Source organism: Rosa chinensis, chromosome 4 (assembly GCF_002994745.2).
Source record: "Rosa chinensis cultivar Old Blush chromosome 4, RchiOBHm-V2, whole genome shotgun sequence".
NCBI lineage: Eukaryota > Viridiplantae > Streptophyta > Magnoliopsida > Rosales > Rosaceae > Rosa > Rosa chinensis.
The window spans coordinates 33,263,016-33,273,021 of NC_037091.1; positions in this window are offsets into that span (position 1 = coordinate 33,263,016).

A 10,006-nucleotide genomic window follows, 5' to 3' on the forward strand; every position below is an offset into this window, starting at 1 on the left:
AAAGATAAGGAAGCAGCACCTGCTACAGTCAAGGAAGAGGAGAAGGACACTAAGAGTGATAAGGCTAGAGAATCTTCTTACTCAACCTGAATATAAGTGTTTTGTGAATTTGTGATATCCATATCTGATAAGGTTAGTTTGACGTCAAAGTCTTGGGATAATTCAAGGCGATGGTAAAGTTGGTGAGTCATTGTTTATGGGTTCAATGTTGTGTGTCTTTTTAGAGTTTGGTTTGTTGAGTCTTTGTTTCTTTTTTTTTCATTGAATGAGAAATTTCATAAAGCCCAAGAGCAGGCAAAGTGCAACTGGAGCAACTAAGATACAAATGAGAGAAGGAAGAATTGTTGTCATATTAGGAGTAGGTTGCAGGTCAGCGAAAATTACTTGGTATTTAATAACGTTTTTATTGCAGGGGCAATAATAAATATTGGGGGTAATAATGTTTTTATTAGAGGGCAATAATGTTTCGATTGGGGGCAATCAATTTTTTATTGAATTTTATTGGGGGGGGGGGGGGGGGCAATAATATTCTTTGGTGACCTATGAGATATCCGACGATCTTTTTGGGAACTTCCGGTGAGATTTCCAGCGACCAGTGACCGAACTCCGGTGAGCGGCGACGGGAATCCTGTGAGATTGACCGGACTCCCTTCAAGTCTCCATTGACTTCTCTCTAAGTGACAAAGGGAGGGAGGGCAAAATTGTCTCAGAAATAAATTAAAAACAATAAAAAAATATTTAATTGGGTTTTAAGACAAAAAATATGTAATTTGTTGGGAAAGTTGGCAATCTTATAAGATGTTTGGGTAAGTGGGGCTAGTGTAGCTCAAATTTGGGCAAATTGACATTTTTCCCATCCTTTAATAAAAAAATAAAAAATAAAAAAATCAGATCAACAACTCATATATAGCAACAAGCCTATTCGACTCACGATCTCCCACTTATAAAAAATATACTTATGCCTAGGACTGTCAATGGGTCGTGTCGGGTTGGGTTCGTGTCGGGTCAACCTATTTGTTGTGTCGCAAGATACAAACCCAAGCCCAACCCATTTAATAATCGTGTCAAAAATTTAAACTTAAACCCAACCTATTTATTAAACGGGTTACCCGTTTCCAACCCGCTTAACCCATTTAATAAATAGGTTGTATCGTGTTTGACAAAATGACTCATTTAAGAGTTAACAATGCGACCCATTTAACTAAAAAAATGTATAAATTGATTAAATTCACTAAAAACTCCACAAGACAAAGAAAATAAATAATTATATATAATTCATAAATAATTAATCCAATAATTATAAAGCAAAATATTTCAAATTATCTAATCTTATGATCAAATACTCCAAAGTCTAAAATTTCAAGATGAAGTATAGCATAATCGGGTTATACGGGTTCATTTCCTGTTGGCGGGTTGACCCATGGCCGACCTATTTATTAAATGGGTCATGGCGGGTTGACCCACGACTGGCCCATTTTTTAATCGTGCGGGTTCAACCTGCTTTATTTCGTGCGGGATTCAAGTCGTGTTATCGGGTCATGTCGGAATTGACAGCCCTACTTATGCCACTAGACTAAATTATACCGGGCGACCGTATCTACCTTTCAACCACCCTATTTTACCTTTTATTTTAGGGTTATTATCACAAATGATACCTGAACTATACCTCAATTTTATCGATGGTACCTGAACTTCAATTTTGATCACAACCGAACTTTTCGATTTCATTTTAAATGGTATCTAGAGCCACCTCCTGTCACTATTCTGACTAAAAACGGCATGGGAGGCGATCATAGTGATGATTTTTGATGATTTCAAAGGTTGCGATCATATATAGTGACGATTTTTTGGTAATAGACTTGCCTTGAACTTTTTTTTTGTTTTTAATTTTTTTAGATTTGGGTTTTTCGGTTGGAATAGTGACCGAAGGTGGCCTTAGGTACCATTTAAAATGAAATCGAAAAGTTCGGGTACTGGTTGTGATCAAAATTGAAGTTCAGGTACCATCAATAAAATAGAGGATAAGTTCAGATACCATTTGTGATAATAACCCTTTATTTTATGAGAGAGATTTGCGTGGGGTAGCCGCACCACGTGGATATAGGGCAGACCAATCAACCCCCAGCAGGGGAGTCGTTTGGATATTGCACTTTTAAAATGTAGGGGCAGTTTCGGAATGTCTGATTAGTTTGCCCTATGTGGGAGTGGTCAAATTCTGCTAGGCATGCAATTAAGGCGATTAACTCCGCAGTTAGTATGGCGTTAAATTTCAGTCATGAATGCGGCGATTATTACGACAATAACTATGCACAATGATTATGATTATAAGTGCGCAATAAGTGCGTAATGAATGACTGTCATAAATATGCAATGAATGACGGTCGTAAGTACGCAATGATTAACTGTTATTAGTGCAGCAATAATTATCATTATAAGTGTGTAAATAAATGCAGTCATCAAAACAGAAATAATGGGGGCTTGTTCCCGAAGTAAGTCATCGCCTATATAAAGGAGGCTCGACGTCCAGGTAATCCATCGAATTCCAATTATTTCTACTCCACTACTGAGAAACATACTGACTTAGGCATCGGAGGGTTTTCTGCAGGTACCCCCCTCCTTCTCGAGCCGATGGTCAAACTCCAGGTCAACGATTGAGGGAAGCTTCTCGATTGTTCCCAGGTCAGCTCCCGCTCCAGTCCGCATTAATTGTTGGGTCAAACTCCTCTAGGAAATTTTTCACCTCCAACACCCTATATCCACATGGTGGGGAAACCCCTACCTAAAGATTTTTCTTTATTTTATATTATTCTATTAAATCAACCATTGTAATTATAGTCATCAATGACTCAAGCTACAAGCAATTCTTGCTGTGCAAGGAAACATTGACATTCAATGATTGGACTTAAAGTTACCAATAAACCCTTTCTTTATGGGAAATTATTGACTTTGGGCTCAATATACCGGCTTTAATTCTTGTCCTTGGAGTACTCGGTGACAAATTGGGCTTAATTTACCTCGGTCACTACTTTTATGAGGCGCAACTCATGTTACTCTGGTCACAAATAATTTGGCAGTGTCGAGGATTCTAAAAACCTTAAATTGTTTGGAAGAGACTATTATTTAAGCTTTAAAACGCTTCAACATATCATTTCTTAATATTTCGTGTTTATTAGTCTCCAAGGTTAATTACAATAAAGTTCCTGTTGTAAAATGAAAGCAAAAGTGCTTCAGAAAAAGAGAGAGTTTGGACGCATGGAGATAGAGTGTCTATTCATCTCACCATGAGGGGGTTTATATAGGAGTACATGATGTATACAAATAGGCAACGTTTAATAGCAACGTCAATTACTCCTATTCACAATCCTATCAATCACTAATCTATAGTGAAAGGCATATGACTCTCCATCTATTTACATGATATTAGCCATAACTATTTACAACACTCCCCCTTGGATATTTTATGTCAATAGTGTTGCCTAGGCTGAGCGCTTCTAAGTTGCCTCGTCAAAAACCTTGCCAAGTAATAAAAATACTGTGGGAGAAAAACAATCTTGGTCGAAGGAGAAAAAGAGCACAACGCGCGTGAATGTGGAGTAGTCGTATCACAATAGAGACAGGTGAAGTCTTCTTATCAGCATCATAAGTAGATAGTATGTCTACGAGAGGGATGCATTAGAGTTGCTACACCAAAACCTTGCCTGGTAAACCCAGTGGGAGAAACCCGTGATCGAAGGGAAAAGATGAGCAAATGCATATATGTCAAATCAAAGCATCTTCAGGATGTACTATAATTGGGGTGACCATGCTAAAGATGTGCTTCGTTAAAACCTTGCCAGGTAACAAAACCCAGTGGGACAAAATAACCCTGGACGAAGGACAAAAAGAGTACACGATGGTCAAGTGGGTATGCTTCAGGATACTCGATCCCCCTGATTTCGACTCCCCATGAAAATTACATGTTAGGTAATTCAGATAGTTTATGTAGACCAATACCTTGGACATGCTTCAAATGTAGACTTTGGTAGTGACTTGGTAAAGAGGCCTGCACGATTGTCTTCAGATCAAATCTGCTTAACTTCAATCTTCTGATGCTCCTGTTGTTGCTGATTGAAGGAGAACTTCGGTGCAATATGTTTGGTGTTGTCTCCTTTGATGAAACTCGCCTTTATCTGCTCTATGTAAGCAGCACTATCCTCGTAGATAATGGTTGGTTCATCAGTGGTGGAATACAGTCCACATGTGCTTCGAACATGCTTTGTGATGGCTCTCAACCATATACATACACGTACTGCTTCGTGAAGAGCTAGAATCTCAACATGATTCGAAGAGGTAGCAACAAGGGTCTGTTTCATAGACATCTAATAAATTGTAGTATTCCCAATGGTAAAGACATAGCCAATTTGGGAATACGCCTTGTGTGAGGTAGCAACAAGGGTCTGTTTCATAGACCTCTAATAAATTGTAGTATTCCCAATGGTAAAGACATAACCAATTTGGGAATACGCCTTGTGTGGGTTTGATAGATAGTTTGTACCAGCATATCCAACAAGGCAAGCATCATTCTGAGGATTAAGGGGGTTTGATCCATTCCTTGATGCATAGGGATAAAATAAGCCCATATCCGTTGTACCTCTAAGGTAGCGAAAAATGTCTTTTATGCCATTCCGGTGGCGGCGTGTTGGGGCAGAGCTATATCTAGCTAACAAGTTCACATCGAATGAGATGTCTTGTCTAGGGCATTGAGCCAAGTACAACAATGCGCTTATTGCACTTAAATATGGGACTTCTGGCGCCAATATCTCTTCGTTATCATCTGCAGGACAATACGGTTCTTTCTAGACTTCGGACGACCATGGGTGTGCTTGCTTTTATCCTCATTAAAGCGTCTTAACATCTTCTAGATGTAATTTGGTTGATGGACCAAAATTTCATATACACTTGTCCTCGGGCTTCAGGTCGAGACAATAATTTGTTTTCCCAAGGCCTTTCATCTCAAATTCCGACTGCAGGTGCTTTGCGGTTTCCTTGATCTCTTCAGGAGTATCAATCAAATTCATGTCTTTGACATAGACTGTCATAATTGCAAACCCGGAACTTGTTTTCTTAATAAACACGCATGGGCATAGTTTATTATTCACATATCCCATCCCGATCAAATATTCACTTAGACGGTTATACCACCTCCGTCTAGATTGTTTCAATCCATCAAGTGAAAGCTACAAAACTAATGAAGAGCATGTTCCGTGGTCTAGAACTATTTGCATCGGATATCATAAGTCCTTCAGGAACTTTCATGTATTGTGATCCCCATAGAGATAAGCTGTGACCACATTCATAAGCTGCATATTCAGTTTTTTGGAAACTACCAAACTGATAAGGTAACGGAACGTTATGACGTCCATTACAGGAGAATATGCCTCATCGTAATCAATCACAGGGCGTTGAGAAAATTCTTGCGCCACTAAATGAGCCTTGTGTATCACAATCTTATTTTTCTCATTACGCGCGCTTCCTTACAAATACCCATTTAAATTCTACGGGTTTAACACGGGGAGGTGTAGGAACAACATGATTGCTTATTTCCTTGTTAGCCAGTCGTCTTTTCATTGATATTGATCAACAAAGCAAGGTTCGAGGTCATCGCATATTATAGATTCAGTGGTCACCGCAAATACTAATATATCATCGATGATAATCTCAACCCGATTCCAAATCTCACTACATTTATCAAGTTTCTCTATTCTCGGGAGTGGGTTCAAATGTTGGAGCGTCCCCCAACATCGTCTCTTAGGACAGACCCATAATCCGGATTTATCTCATGAGATGGATCGGTTTGAGATTGCGATGTTAAGAGGATTCGTTTGTGCCAAGTTTAACCTTTTCTGGAGATAAGAATCCTTTGAACCTAATGGTCTACCTCGCTTCTGGGCAGGGACATATGACTGGTTAACCGCCATTGTCGTACCTCGTCCATCTGGGACTACACATCCTATAGGGACTTCTATCCTTGCAGGCACATTTGCAGCAAGTATATATGATCTCGTCACTTTAGATAGATCAGAGAAACTGTCTGGCATATTGTATTCTATACTCTATAGATATATAATTGTCCGCACTTCAGTACTTTCGTGCGGTTCGGGGATCATGATGAAACATAGTGGGGACATTTCATATTAGTTCATGCCGTTCATCAGGAACGGTGACGTTCTTATCTCCCCCTAACGGCGGGAAGACTGTCTCATCAAAGTGACAATCCACAAATTTATCAGTATAGAGATCGTCTGTCAAGGGCTCTAAAGAGCACATAATGGATGAGATTCATAATCGACATACACGCCCATCCTTTGTTGAGGACCCAATTTTGTACGTTGTGACGGCACAATCGGCACGTGGACTGCATACCCAAATGCGCGTAAGTGCGAAACATCAGGTTCGTACCCAGTCACCAGCTGTAACGCGAAGTAAGGTTGGGTAGCAGTGGGCCTCAACGGGACCAACATAGCTGCATGCAAGATTGCATAGCCCCACGCAAAAACTAGAAGCTTGGTACGCATTACCAAGATTCTATTTGCGAGACCATCTTGGGAGTAAACATAGGGAACTATATGTTCAGCATCAATCCCAAGGGATATGCAATAATCATCGAAAGACTTCGATGTAAACTCTCCTGTATTATCAAGTCTTATAGACTTTATGGGATAATCCGAGTGGTGAACCCTCAATTTCATGATCGGGGTGAGAGTTTAGCAAAAACAACGTTTTCTTGCGGACAATAGTGTAACATGTGATCACTTTGTCGATACATCAACCAAAACCATTAATATTTAATTGGTCCACATGGTGGTTGGATATGTCCACAAATTTCCCTTGCATTCTGTGCAGAAAAATGGTGGTGTATGTACTAGTCTTTGCATATGATGGTCTATTATTAAATATTCTTAACGAGTATGGCATAGCGTGTCATTATATACAAGACCCTTATTCAGAAGGGGATGCACCTGCGATGAATTGAGGATACTGTGCATCATACTTTGACCTGAGTGTCCCAAACGGTCATGCTATAGCAAGTAGTTGCTTGAATTAGTTAGCTTCTCGCTAACAGATTCCAATTTCTCCAATGTACGCGTCTGGCCACACACTTGGAGGTTATGCAAAGATATTACACTAATTTTTCTTAGTGGTTTCAACGTGATAACCGTTGGTTCGAATATCCTTAATACTCAATAACATTCTTTTAGAACGTGGAGATTATAAGGTCTCATTAATGGTAGGTTCAGTATCATTAGACAACATATAGTGGGTTTTGCCATAACCCTCTATTAGGTTGGATTGGCCTGATACAGTTGTTACTAAGGTATGAATAGACAATAAGTTTGAAAAATATCTCCGATCTGGGAGTATGGTGTGTGTAATAACACTTTTAACCAAACAACAAACTTCCCCACAGAATATACCTATTCATTTATTTAATTCAATGGACCACATGTATAAATAAGTTTATTGAATTAAATATATTCGAACATAACCACATTTTCATAATCCAAAATAATTGAAAACATAAATCACCAAAATCTGAAGACGTTTCATTCATTAAGATGAAAATATGGCACAAGGGGCCAATTATGCTTTATACCCATGTCTTCGAGTTCTAATTCTCGGTATGTTTAGTAACTGCCTGAAAATCCATGATCTCTAGTGTGCAATCGATGGGAAATGACCCTTCAATAAAGTTGGTATTTCAAGTTCTGCGACCGGCATAATACTCATCTACTGCATTGACTATCGCACAACTAGTGCGGGACCAACAGTTAATTCCTCCATAACGATAACAAAGATCATGCTAATTTTGGTGGCGGCGGGCCGAACCAGTGTTCCTTTCCACTTTGGCTTGTTGGGTAGTGGCACTATAACATGGGGCCATGTTTTGGGCCGGTTATACGGATAATTTATGGGCCCACCACTCTTTCCTTATCTCGAAAGATCGAACCTTTTTTTTTTTCCTTCCGCGGTCACAATTTCTCCTTTCGCAATTAGATTTGCGATGAGTAACATCATTTGCTTCAAGCAAAACTGTTGCTTAGGTACTGATGGGCTTGGCTTGATCATTCCTCAACAGGAGGTTGTTGTTCATTTCAGTGAGCAACAAGATAGTGATCAATTCTGAGAATTAGTAAAATGCCTCTCCTTGTATTGTTTTGGGCAGATGGGCTTGTTCAATATCTTGCTAATCATGTTTTGCTTCAGGCAAGAAAACATGCCAACTTTAGATAATTTCTTCCAGAAACTTTCAATTGCTAAAATTTGATATTAAAGAACAAATAATCATGGTAAGTGCTTTTTGGAAAAATCCATGAGCAACAAATGGAAACTTCGAGTTCTTACAACATGGTATGACAAATTAGATTAAACATGTAAAATTTACTGGTTTTATCATGTGTGGTGAATTTATGAAGAAAACTTCAAGTTTCTTAAATGGTATTATTGAAACTACAAGTTCAATTTATGTATGAACTACTGGTTCATCAGGTACCTGCATTTTCTATACATATATTCTAATGTGAAAATTTTGACAAGTAACAAAATGATATTGAATATAGCAAATAATATCTTAAAAATTGCAGAAGCCATAATGACAAAGTAGTTAGAGTGCCTTATTGACTGGGTTCAAACCCCAGTGTAATTAAATCATTTTTCCTTTTATTTGATTCTGCTGGACCAAAGAAGGAGTGAGCTTGATAGTGAGCCTATCGGGCTTAGTCTGCGGGCTTGTGACATGAGCTTTCATGCATAAGTCAAATGGTGTGTAAAGCCTGCTGGGCTGCTAGATCCCGTGGAGGGAGAGTGGGCCTGTTGGGCTCAAACTGGTCTACCAAGGAATGAAATGCTATTAGTCGACCCTTTTGGTAACTCCAATTGAATACGACCAGGTAAGAAAGGATGAGGTTTAGGTGGAGCGAGGCTCACTTAAGTACACAGCCTCATCTGAACCTTGCCTAGACATCGCATCCAACTGGATTAGCCTAGTTGGAGAAGATTCATAACCATTGTCATTGCAACACGTGGCGAGTTTCTGTGCTAGCTTTGCACCTTGGGCCTGAGCTTCTAGCTCGGATTTGTTGTTGTGACTTTTGGCTTGATTTTAGTTTCTGACTCAGCCACATTTAATATTCTCAATTATAACATAACCAAATTCAATATATGTTATTAAATCGTAACGTAAATAAATTAATGCAGCGGTTATGTACCTAAGGAAATGGGTTCAAATCCCATTAACGCTTCTGGCATTTCGTATAGGTAATAAATTTGGCAAATGCTTCTGGCATAATGTCTATATAATAATCGCGTAATAATTTAGCCCATAATGCTTCTAGCATAAAGAATTATAATGGCAGATTCAAATTTGTGTAACCAAAAATTAAGCCCATAATTCACGCAATACACAATATTTAGATTTAGTAATAAAAGATACACTATGAAATTATTATGGCAATTGTTTTGGATAAATGTCAATCAAAACCAAAACATGAATTGAATCAATTGATCAATCACCAATTAAATGGAGTTGAATCTGCTTCTGGCAGTATTAATATTAAATGGTGGTGATAATTACCAATTGGCCATAATGGCACAGTGGACAACATGCTGGGCTGGTACATGTCGAGCTGGGTTCGAATGCCAGAAATAGCAGATTTTATTTTTGCATGAATATAAAATTAGATTTTGGAAAACATTACTTGATGAAGAACGGATGAATCTTCAGCTTATGTGTGCAGAACTGAGAAGGTTGTCTTTTCAGCCAATCTAAGAGCTATTCGCCTCTTCTGGACAGTCCCACTTCGAATGGTGTACAGGTCTCAAAACGACTCCAATAGGACTGAAATTTGGAGGGTAGATAGAAGAGGCAGAGACGAACAACTTTGATCATGTATACAGACTATCGATGGTTCTGGCGGCTTCATTGAAATTTCAAACCAAGCTTGGAATGTAAAGTGGTGCCAACGTGACC